We start from the raw sequence: 12,163 nt of genomic DNA, 5'->3' as shown, positions 1-12,163 counted from the left end.
GAAAGAAAATGTTAATAATACAGTGACTGAATTTCACAAATGGGAGTTTACATCCCAGAACCAGTTGACATACCACTGAGACTGGAACAATGTTGGGGTGGAACATGGATTATTTATTGAATGCAGCATGTAGTTAGAGGTTTTAGCAATCTTATTCTTTATAGATGAGGCTGATATTCAAACATGCTTATTCTGTCTGTGTGTAGATCATACACAAGATGCTTCAGAGTTCAGTGTCCTCCATATACTAGTTCATTCATTCAGGTAAGATGTGTAAGACACAGAGGAATCTGCTCTTTTACCCTAACTAGGACATTTATTTGTTTGTGGGAGCAAACAGGGACATTTACACCAGGGGTCGTGACCTTCAGCACCAGATCACAGGGCTCAGATTTTATTAACATTCGCATTAAACACTTTTCTCACTTTCATCTCATCACAATACAGCCCTGAACCCTCCCTTCAGGTGTGCCTATGTGTTTGCATTCCTCTGTATATGACCACTTCTGTGTGTGTGTGTGTGTTGGTGAGTGTGTGTTTGTTATTCATCACATCTGTCAAAGTGTTACATTGATATGTTATATTCATGAGCTCTTTACAGATCAGATGCTGTACTGCATATCTGTCATTAATAGTCTTCAATGTTACTGTGTGAGAGCTGCCAGTGTTTGAGTGAGTCTCCCTCATGGTACTGATGAGTTGTGGTATGTCTTCAGTACACAGGAGCTCATTCCCTGCTATTTGTTCTGCTGCCTTCATCACTTCCTCCATCATCTTCATCACTGGTTCCTGGAGGATGAACCAGCGAGTTTGACACTCAACCACTCTGGTCTTCCCACTCAGGTCACTCAGGAGGTGGATGACTCTTCTCACTTTCCTCTGGAAGTCAGCTACACCCTGTCTCTGCTACAACACCTGCTGGGATTTCTATATGGATCTGCTCCACCTCATCATATTTTCGTCTGATGTCGAGTTCTACATGGGAAATCCTGCACTGGTAATCTGAGGCTCAAGTCATTTTTACTGCACCAACATTCACCATTTAGGCAGTCCCTAAATAGAGAGAGGGTGCATTATATGTGATCCTAATACTCGGATTTATTGCTTATTAACAACATCACACAATAGACAGTTTAATTAATAATTACTGTATTTCTTACCAGCAAGCCATCCAACACCTTGATAGAGGAACAACTATCCTGTTACTATGTTAGCATCACGTCTCCTCTTTTCCTGGTTGTGTCGAGTTTCTTCAGCTGAGCCCAGATTGTCCCTGTCCTATTCTAAAGCACTTTTAGAGTCATTCAGTAACTTTTCATTATACATCTGCTTTGTCCTCAAGATATCTAAGGTATGCTTTCTATCTCTGGTTTCCTGTTCATGTTTTCTTTCAACTTCTGTAGGATCCTGAGGGTGTTCATCCAGATCCCTCAGTCCTTTACTGGCTACCTGTTCTGATTCCTCCAGACTCCTCCTCTTCTGACTGATGCAGGTGTAGTTGGAACACCACCCACTAATGGGATCTACATCTGCATCTATGAGGGACCCGTAGACTCTGGTGATGGAGATTATGCCATTCTTCAGAGGAATGATAATGGCCTCGGCTGAGTCCTTCAGCAAAACCCTTTGGAGAAGCAGACAAAACATGTCAAAATATATTAATAGATCAGATTCATACTGTGATTATTACTTCTATGTCAAGCTTGAACATGTATAGTGTGATTTTTGTGTCAAAAGTTCCACAAAAGCAAAAGTAAATCTGCAGGCAAAATTCTTAGCATCAAGAGCAGAATGTATATGTTGTGAATGCAAAACAGAAAAAAATATATCAAAAGTATATTTTAAAAATATAATTGGTTACTTGAAACTTATTTTCGTTTGCCCTTTGACAGGTTTTTGGTTCCATTGTTTTTGTTTTTTTGGATTTTCCCAGTAAGGTCTTTTTCTTCTGGAATCTCTCTTTGCTTCTGCTTCGTTTTTTGCTTCTGAATTTTGGAACACATTTCACGTGTGGGAGGGGCTTAGATGAAGGCGTTCCTCTGCAATCTCCATTGGTCACTGATTCCAGACTGACACAGAGCTCTAAAACCGCCTCTGGGACCAAGCCACGCCCACCCCACCAGCTTCCCAGCGTTTTCAAACATGGCGGAACGCGGGGGTTCTGTTTCACAGTAGCATGTAAACTGAGTTTTGCCATTAAAGTTTATACAAAGGTTATAAATAATTGCTAAATGGTCTGTAGATATTGCAAATACTCATATTTCTTCCACACATCAGTGTTTTCTCTCCATCCAGTTCACTAAAATTTTAAAAAGCTCACGCTGGTAAAGTGTACAAAATTTTAACCGTCATGCTTAATGTAGTTATTATTATACAGTGTAGATGAAGGGTTATACATTGTGACGGGCAGGGAGTGCGAACAAAAAGGAAGCGATCACGTCAAGTCTCAGGGAAAAAGGATGGTTTAATGAGAAAGTGCGCAAACCAAAAACCCGTGAGTAGATCCGAATTAAGGATATAATGACCAGCAGTCAACTGGTACAAAGACGGTGAGGGATGGCTGACTTTCTCGTGAGGGGCTCTGACTCTGTGTGAAGCAAAATGGCGGCGATCTGCTGCTAGATAACAAACAACTCTTGATACCTCGGAAACTAGCACTTTTCTCTACGGCTACTACCGCCACAATATAACCTATTCATCTACCTGACAATAACCGGACTACAAAGCAACACCCTGGACCAGTTAGAAAGCTTCATCGACGGATATTACACCCAGCTGTGTACAATGGACAATACGGATAACAACGCGGATTCGACTCCGGTCGCCGGCCACGATAAAAAGCGACCACGAGTCTCGGATTCTCCAAGCCCAGGTACCACAACCAACATGAACTCTGACATACAATCAGACTCGCCATGCTTTGCAAACCTCGCAGTTATACTTAGCTCAATTGATATTAAACTTACCGCCATGGACACCCGGATCTCTATTGTTGAACTTATACACAAGGAATTTTCTGCTCTTCGCCAAAGTCTTGAATTCAGTCAACACCAGATCGAAACTTTGACGAAAGAAAACAATACACTCAAAAACTCAGTCTCTACACTCACATCAGAACTGGCTATTATAACTACGGACAGCAGAACCATGAAGGAAACCATTCTGGACCTGCAGACGCGCAGCATGAGAGACAATCTAATTTTTAACGGCATTCCAGAACAACCCTCAGAAGACGCAGAACAAGTAGTCAAACAATTCATTAAAACTCAACTCAAAATACCGACCACCACCGTTCAAAATATCACCTTTGCCCATGTACACCGCATAGGACCTAAATTGGACAACACCATGAATAAGCGCCCCCGCCCGATAGTCGCAAAGTTCGAACATTTTAAACAAAAGATACAAGTACAGTGACAAGGAAAGGAGCTTAAAGGAACCAACTTCGGATTGAATGACCAATTTCCAAAAGAAATCATGCAAAGACGTCAAAAATTATTTCCAATTCGCAAAGAAATGATTCAACAAGGACATAAAGCAGTCATTATAGTAGACAAACTATACATTAATGGACAACTATACAGGAACAAGGACACTACCCACTGGCTCTACTAACTCTCTCACTCAATCATCACATCACAGCAGCCATACACTCATACACACCAACATAAACACACAAGCCAGTGAACTCTAAACAAACCCGAGGATTACCCTAATTACACAACAAAAAATATTGAATAAGTCTACGCAGTTGTCTCCAAGAAGTCTCAGCACATGTACCCTATGATCCCCCACCTCAAAATGTCTCACCCCCCTACATTTATCCTTTTCTGTTTATTTAATGTTATGCTTCCCCTTATCTGTTCGCCACCTGTTTTATTGTCACCTACTCACACACAGAAATGAACAGAACTTACATTACCAAATAACACTTTGATGCCTACATTAAAATTCCTATCCTGGAACATCCGGGGAGTCGGCTCACAGGCAAAAAAAAACAAAAATATTAAATCACATTTCCAAACTAGCAGACATTTGCTTATTGCAAGAAACTCATTTATCCCCATCTGACAAAAACGCATTACACTTTAAACATTTTCACCAACCATTTTCAGCTACATACAATAGTAAACAAAGAGGAGTCTCCATAATAATTAAAAAAATATCTCATTCACTCATAATTCAACCATTGCAGACTCTGAAGGTCGCTTTATTATTATTAACATAACAATTAACAATCAACCTCTAACAATATGCAACTTATATGGACCCAATATAGATAATCCAGATTTCTTCCATACCATCTTTACTACCTTAACCACAACTTTCGACCTACCTATTATTATAGGAGGAGACTTCAACTCCGTTATCAACCTATCTATTGACAGAAGTAACACTAACAACCGCATCTTACAGTCAACTGTTACCATAAACCAATTCATAGGGGATTTTGGTCTTTGTGATGGCTGGCGATTACAACACCCATCAGTAAGAGAATTCACATTTTACTCACCAGTTCACAAATCTTACAGCCGCATTGATTATTTTCTTATTAATTCACTTCTACCCAACATTACAAACACACAAATACATCCTATTATCATCAGCGATCATGCCCCAGTCACTTTTACACTACTCCTTGACAAACCAAACCCTAAGAACAGATGGCGTTTTAACACTTCCCTACTCAATGATACTCAGTTTAATACCCTTATTAAAAGAGAGTGGGGATCCTATCTGGAAATAAATGACTCTCCAAATTCATCCCCATCAATTCTCTGGCAAGCAGGAAAAGCTGTACTAAGAGGTGTAACAATTTCGTATTCCTCTTATAAAAAGGAAAAAGAGGCCAAACATGAAACAGAACTAGAACATAAAATAAAACAACTTGAAACATTACATGCAAACAACCCTCAAGACGAATTTGAAAACGAAATAAGAAAATACAAAATGGAATTAAATGAAATTATTAATAAAAAAACACAATTTAAAATCCAACAACTCCGTCAAGAACAGTTTCACCATAATAACAAATCAGGTAAATATCTAGCTAATAAAATCAAACAAAATAAAGAAAGATTTACAATAGCCTCTATAAAAGACTCAACAGGGAGGCCAACCCAATCACCAGAACATATAAACAATATCTTCAGAACCTTTTATACAAATTTATATTCATCAACAAAAGAAAACAAACAAGAACATATACACTCCTTTCTAGATAATATCCACTTGCCACACCTTAACCAAGCCCAAATGAATTAACTTGAAATACCAATATCAGAAAAAGAACTTTTAACATCCCTCATGAACATGCCCAATAATAAGTCACCCGGGCCAGATGGCTTCCCTGCTGAGTTCTATAAACATTTTTGGACCATACTCAACCCTTTATTTCAGAGATTAGTCTTAGAAATAAAACAATGCTCAATAATCCTGGACACCATGAACAGTGCTTCAATCTCACTCATTCTGAAACCAAATAAAGACCCAACTGTAACGCGGGGTTGGAGGCAGCAGGAGGCAGAGGTTGAGACTCGAGGGTTTTATTCTCCATAATACAAACAGAAGAACTCAGGCCACTAGGCAGTACAAAACAACAGGTTAAACGAAAGTAAGAAGGCAAGAAAGGCGTAGAGCAGAGACCAGCGAGGCGACGGGAGACTCTCACGTTGCGAGGCGAGGGGTGCAAGCAGTATGCGCAGCACTGGACGGCGCGACCTGTTGGAATATAAAGAGCCCGAGGCTGATTAGTAACAGGTGTCAATACTCGGGCGATTGGGAGCGAGGGTGTGGCTGTGCGTGAGGAGGTGTGTGCAGCGTTAGAGTGGGCGTGTTGGTAGAGGCAGGTGTGTGTGTGTGCGTCCTCTGGCGGCCTCTGGGCAGACCCACCGTAACAGAGCCCCCCCCCCAAGGACCCCTCCAGCCTAAGCTTCCTCGGACGACCCGGGCGGCGAGGAGCCGGACGATGCGGATGTTCCCGATGGAAGGAGGCGATCAAGGAGGGGTTCAGCACCTGGGAAGCCGGAACCCACGACCGCTCCTCTGGACCGTAGCCCTCCCAGTCGACCAAGTACTGCAAGAGCCTGCCCCTGCGCCTCGAATCCAGCAGCCTCCGCACCATGTATGCAGGACCGTCACCCAGCTGCAGGGGGGGGGGGGCGGACTGGACCCAGCCACTTCACTCAGAGGCCCCTTTCGGACCGGCTTTAGAGCCGAAACGTGGAAGGACCTCGAGATCCTGCGGTTCCCCGGCAGGCACAAACGATACGTCACCGGGTTAACGCGCCGCTGGATGACGTAGGGACCCGCGTAGCGATCCGCCAGCTTACCCCTGGGTCCCAGCCGACCGTCGCCGGTAGACACCCACACCTTGTCGCCCACCTCGTAGGCGGGAGCCTCACTCCTTCGGCGGTCCGCCTTAGCCTTGAATCGCTTCACAGCCGCTTGCAGCCTGCGATGTGTGTCTGCCCACACACGTTCGCTTTGCCTACACCAGTCCTCCACCACGGGCTGGTCAGATGCGGCAGGATTCCAGGGATACAAGGGTGGCTGTCTACCTAGCACACACTCAAACGGCGTCTTTCCGGTGCTTGCCTGTACTAAGGAGTTCTGTGCGTACTCCGCCCAGGTGAGCAGAGAACACCAGGTATCGGGGTATTCGCTACAGAACGCCCTTAGGAATCTCCCCAGCTCTTGGTTAGCACGTTCCACCTGTCCGTTTGCTTGCGGGTGGTATCCGGATGTAAGGCTGACGGTAACGCTGAGCTTCGCCAGGAATTCTCTCCACACCCTCGACGTGAACTGAGGACCTCTGTCGGAGACGATGTCCTCCGGTAAACCGAACTGGCGGAACACCTCTCTGAACAGTACCTCTGCCGTCTCCCAAGCCGTCGGCAACCCGGGCAGAGCTACAAACCGTACCATCTTGGAGAACCGGTCTATGATGGTGAGTATGACGGTCTTTCCCTCCGACGGAGGTAGGTCTGTAACAAAATCGACAGCGATGTGAGTCCAGGGCTGGTTAGGCACAGGGAGGGGGAGCAGCTTACCCGCCGGAGGCGTGCGCGGCACCTTGCTTCGGGCGCACTCCGGGCAGGAGGCGACGTGCTGCAAAACGTCTCTGTGCATCCCGGGCCACCAGTAGCGCGCTCCCAGCACCTGAGAAGTCCGAGTGGATCCGGGGTGACCTGTGCCCAGAGAGGTGTGTGCCCAGCTGATGAGAGGTGTGCGCTGCGCCGGCGGCACGAACTTACGGTGAGGAGGACACCGCGGATGGGGATTCGCGGCGCTGATGGCTCTGTCGATCTCCCAATCCACTGCGTTTAGGAAGCAGTCGGCCGAGAGGATCGGTTCCTCCTCCGTGGACTTCCGACTCTCTGGGAACGATCGGGAGAGGGCATCAGCACGTCCATTCTTGGTACCGGGGCGGTAGGTGACCTGGAAGCGAAACCTGGAGAAAAACAGAGACCAGCGTGCTTGCCGCGCGTTCATTCTCTTGGTCGTCTTGAGATACTCCAGGTTCTTGTGATCCGTGATGACAGTGAACGGGTGTTTCGCTCCCTCTAGCCAATGCCTCCACTCCTCTAAGGCTAACTTCATGGCTAGTAACTCTCGGTCACCTACCCCATAGTTCTGTTCTGCCGGGCTTAGCTTTTTGGAGAAGAAGGCGAGTGGTTTGGGTGAGCTGTGCTTCTTAAAGCGCTGCGATAGTACGGCTCCCACTCCCGCATCCGAGGCGTCCACCTCCACTATGAACGGCTTACTCGGGTCAGGCTGGTGTAATACGGGAGCGGAGGTGAACGCTTTCTTCAACGCCTCGAACGCCTTCTCTGCCTCGGCAGACCACTGCAGCCTCTTGGATCCCCCGCGTAGCAGATCGGTGAGAGGCTTTGCTATACGGCTGTATGAACGGATGAATCGCCTGTAGAAATTCGCGAAGCCCAGGAAACGCTGGAGCTCGCGCCGTGTGTGAGGCGCCTTCCATCCTCTCACCGCCTCCACCTTGCCAGGTTGCATGTGCACGGAGCCCGGCCTAATGATGTAGCCTAGGAAGCTCACCTCCGAGAGGTGGAACTCGCACTTCTCAAGCTTGCAGTAGAGCCTATTGCGCAAGAGAGTGCCCAGGACAGCGCGTACGTCATGCACATGTTGGTCCAGGGATGGTGAATAGATGAGGATGTCATCGATATAAGCGACGACGCATCTGTTCAGATACTCCCTAAGGACCTCATTTATAAACGCCTGGAAAAACGACGGCGCCGAAGCCAAGCCGTACGGCAAGACCCGGTATTCGTAGTGTCCCGTGGACGTACTAAACGCCGTTTTCCACTCATCCCCCTCACGGATGCGGATGAGGTTATAGGCGCTGCGTAGATCAAGCTTGGTGAATACCCTCGCTGCCCTCAACTGCTCCAGTGCCGATGGCACGAGCGGAAGTGGGTAGGAGTAATTCACCAGGAGGGAATTGAGTCCTCGATAATCCACGCACGGCCTCAACCCACCGTCCTTCTTCTTCACGAAGAAGACGCTGGCTGAGGCAGGAGAGGTGGACGGCGTGATGTAGCCCTGTGCCAAAGCCTCCTTGACGTACTGACCCATGACTTTCTCCTCCTCTTGAGAGAGTGGGTAGACTCTGCCCTTAGGTGGAGTGGTACCTTCTTTGAGGGTGATGGTGCAGTCCCACGGGCGATGCGGAGGAAGCTGAGCTGCTCTGGTGGCGCTGAACACCTCCGCCAGATGGCGGTATTGCCCAGGGATCGCTTGGAGGGAGGCTACATTAGGGCTCTCTATACTAGTGGTCATGAGACGTGTGGTGGCGCGACGATGCGCACCTCTGGGTGAGGTGGACCACCGTAATATACGCCCTGACGACCAACGAATGAGGGGATTGTGTAAACGCAACCACGGGAGACCTAGGGTGACTGGGTAGCGCAGGTTAGACAGCACGTGAAACGATATGTGTTCAGTATGACCTTGTATGGTGAGGCGGATGGGAGAGGTGCGATAGCGAATGGTGCCCTCGCCCACCGGCCGGCCGTCCAGCGCCTGCACATGCCTCGGGATCTCCAACTCTCTCAAGGGAACCCGCAGTCGCTCCGCCAAACTCCGCTCCATTATGTTGCCCGACGCTCCGGAATCGACTAGGGCGAAAACCCCCACAGAGCAACCCTTGTAAGAAACCGATACAGAAATGGAGAGCAAACTGCCGGTCAAGGAATTACTCACCCGAGCTCTGCCACCGCCCGGGCGAGTGGTCTCTCTGGCTGCGGTAGTCTCTCCCAGCTGCATCGGCTCAGGGGCTTCTCGTTCCTTAGGCGCGGGTGCTGGGGGTGTGCTGGGCATGAAACCGGACACCGGACGCTTCTCCTGCAGCAAGCGATCGTAGGTCACCGCCAGCCGAACCAGCTGATTAAAAGACTGGCCCTCCTGGCGGCATGCCAACTCGGCACGCAACTCCGGCTTAAGGCTGGCCACAAACACGTCCACTAGAGCGGCATCGCACCATCCGGTGCTGGCAGCCAGGGTCCGGAACTCCAGCGCGTATTCCGATACCGGTCGCCCGCCTTGCCGCATCCTGAGGAGGCTCTGTCCACACGCCCTTCCCTGTCTTGGGTGGTGGAAGACCTCCTTGAGTTCGGCGATGAAACCGGCGTAGGTAGAAAGGAGCGGTGATTCGCTATTCAGGAGCGCCGCTGCCCATTCCAGCGCTTTGCCAGTCAAACGTGTGATCACGTACGCAACCCTCTTTGACTCGGACAGGTGAGAGTGGTACTTGAAGTATAGCTCAACCTGTACGAGGAACCCTCCGCACTTCTCCGGGTCCCCTCCGTAGGGCTCCGGTGGAGCCAGGTGGACTTTCTCCTCCTGGACCGGACGGGAGGGGGAAGCACTCGCCTGTGAGGAGAGGACCTGCAAACAGCTGGACATGACCTGCATTAGGTTCTTCAGCTCCTGTATTTCCTGTTGCTGTTTCCCGATGGTCCTGCCCTGCATGGCAAGGATCTCTAGTGGCGACGGCTCCTCAGCCCCAGCTGCCATAGGCTGCGCATTCTGTAACGCGGGGTTGGAGGCAGCAGGAGGCAGAGGTTGAGACTCGAGGGTTTTATTCTCCATAATACAAACAGAAGAACTCAGGCCACTAGGCAGTACAAAACAACAGGTTAAACGAAAGTAAGAAGGCAAGAAAGGCGTAGAGCAGAGACCAGCGAGGCGACGGGAGACTCTCACGTTGCGAGGCGAGGGGTGCAAGCAGTATGCGCAGCACTGGACGGCGCGACCTGTTGGAATATAAAGAGCCCGAGGCTGATTAGTAACAGGTGTCAATACTCGGGCGATTGGGAGCGAGGGTGTGGCTGTGCGTGAGGAGGTGTGTGCAGCGTTAGAGTGGGCGTGTTGGTAGAGGCAGGTGTGTGTGTGTGCGTCCTCTGGCGGCCTCTGGGCAGACCCACCGTAACACCAACTCTACCATCTAGCTACCGACCTATATCTCTCCTAAATGTCGATCTTAAAATGATTACAAAAACCCTCGCACACAGACTTGACAAAATTATCCCATCCATAATTCACCCTGATCAAACCGGATTCATAAAAGACAGACATTCATCAAATAATACACGCAGACTTTTCAATCTAATTGACTACTCAATACAACAAAAACTAGAAACAATCTTCATCAGCTTAGACGCCGAAAAAGAATTTGACAAAGTAAATTGGTTCTTCCTCATATCCACTTTACAGAAATTTGGATTTGGAGAATTATTCATTGACTGGGTTAAAATTCTTTACACTTCACCAACAGCCACGGTAACTACTAATGGATTAATATCACAAAGATTACACAGGGGATGTAGACAAGGATGCCCACTCTCTCCATATCTATTTACTATCTTTATAGAACCACTTGCAGCAGCCATACGGCAAAATAATTCAATAATCGGTATCCAAACAAACAATACTCATCATAAAATCTCTCTGTATGCAGATGATATTTTATTATTTTTACAGAAGCCCCACAGCTCACTAAGTGAAACTATTCACCTCATAGAAAACTTTTCTAATATATCTGACTACTCAATCAATTGGCAAAAATCATCCATTCTTCCAATATGCAATAATAGCTGGGATATGACAACTACCCCACCTCCAATCCCCATCTGCATATCTCATATCACTTATCTGGGTGTTAACATCTCCTCCAAACTGTCTGAGTTATTTACTCTCAACTACACCCCACTACTCAAAACCATAACAGACAATCTCCATCGATGGATGAATCTTCCATTATCTCTTATTGGTCGAATAGCTACAGTTAAAATGTCTATCCTCCCCAAGGTCAATTACCTTTTTTCCATGATACCCACTCACCCGACAACTTCCTGGTTTAATTCACTCGACTCAATAATCATCAAATTTTATTGGAAAAATAAACCACCAAGAATCAAACTAAACACACTTCAACAACCAAAAACACAAGGTGTACTTAACGCCCCAAATTTTTATCAATACTTTCTTTCCAATCAATTGCAATTTATATTTAAATGGATTCACCCGTACCAATCAGACAATATTCTCCTAGACTCTGAACAAGCCCACAGTCGCAATATTCCACTCTCAGATCTTCCATTCCTCAGCCAATCAGTTAAATCACTGCCTTGTTTCAAGTCTTTAACAATATCATCTGCTCTGTCAGCCTGGTGGAAATTCCATAAAATTACTAAGTCCCCCTTATCTCCATCTAAATTAACCCCTATTTGGAACAACCCTGACATTTTAAGCAACCAAAAGACACTACACTTCCATACATGGTCAAGCAAGGGTATAACGCACCTACAACATATTCTCCACAATAACACCCTAATCCAGGGGTATGACATCAAGAGTAATCAATTCCTTCAATATTTACAAGTTAAATCAGCCATACAAGCAGGGTACAATAAATTAACTATAAACATAAACCATCCACCTTTAATCTCGGCATTAATGAACCTAACTCCCAAAAAATTACTATCTAAAATATACAAAACAATTTGCAAATCCGATAACTCTCTCTACATCCCCACATCCAAATGGGAAGTGGACCTATTGATCACCCCCGATGCCGACTTCTGGACCCAGATATGCAAAAATATTTACAGTATGTCTAATAACTCAAACTTACAAT

The 12,163-nt window shown here is 46.9% G+C and overlaps 1 protein-coding gene and 1 long non-coding RNA gene across 2 annotated transcripts in view; one reads left to right on the top strand and one right to left on the bottom strand.

The window, feature by feature from the left end:
- LOC143517749 (uncharacterized) overlaps window positions 1–12,163 on the top strand; it is a 52,438-nt gene that overhangs the window by 2,759 nt on the left and 37,516 nt on the right. The window lies entirely within an intron of this gene.
- LOC143517748 (uncharacterized) overlaps window positions 1,507–12,163 on the bottom strand; it is a 76,043-nt gene continuing 65,386 nt past the window's right edge. Inside the window, exon 7 of the mRNA XM_077010534.1 lies at window positions 1,507–1,624. The gene's annotated coding sequence lies outside the window, so the exon portion shown is untranslated. The remainder of the gene's footprint in view (window positions 1,625–12,163) is intronic.

Source organism: Brachyhypopomus gauderio, chromosome 6, assembly GCF_052324685.1.
Source record: "Brachyhypopomus gauderio isolate BG-103 chromosome 6, BGAUD_0.2, whole genome shotgun sequence".
Classification (NCBI taxonomy): domain Eukaryota; kingdom Metazoa; phylum Chordata; class Actinopteri; order Gymnotiformes; family Hypopomidae; genus Brachyhypopomus; species Brachyhypopomus gauderio.
Note: the sequence above shows the minus strand (reverse complement) of the source record. Positions and strands in the feature narration are given on the sequence as shown.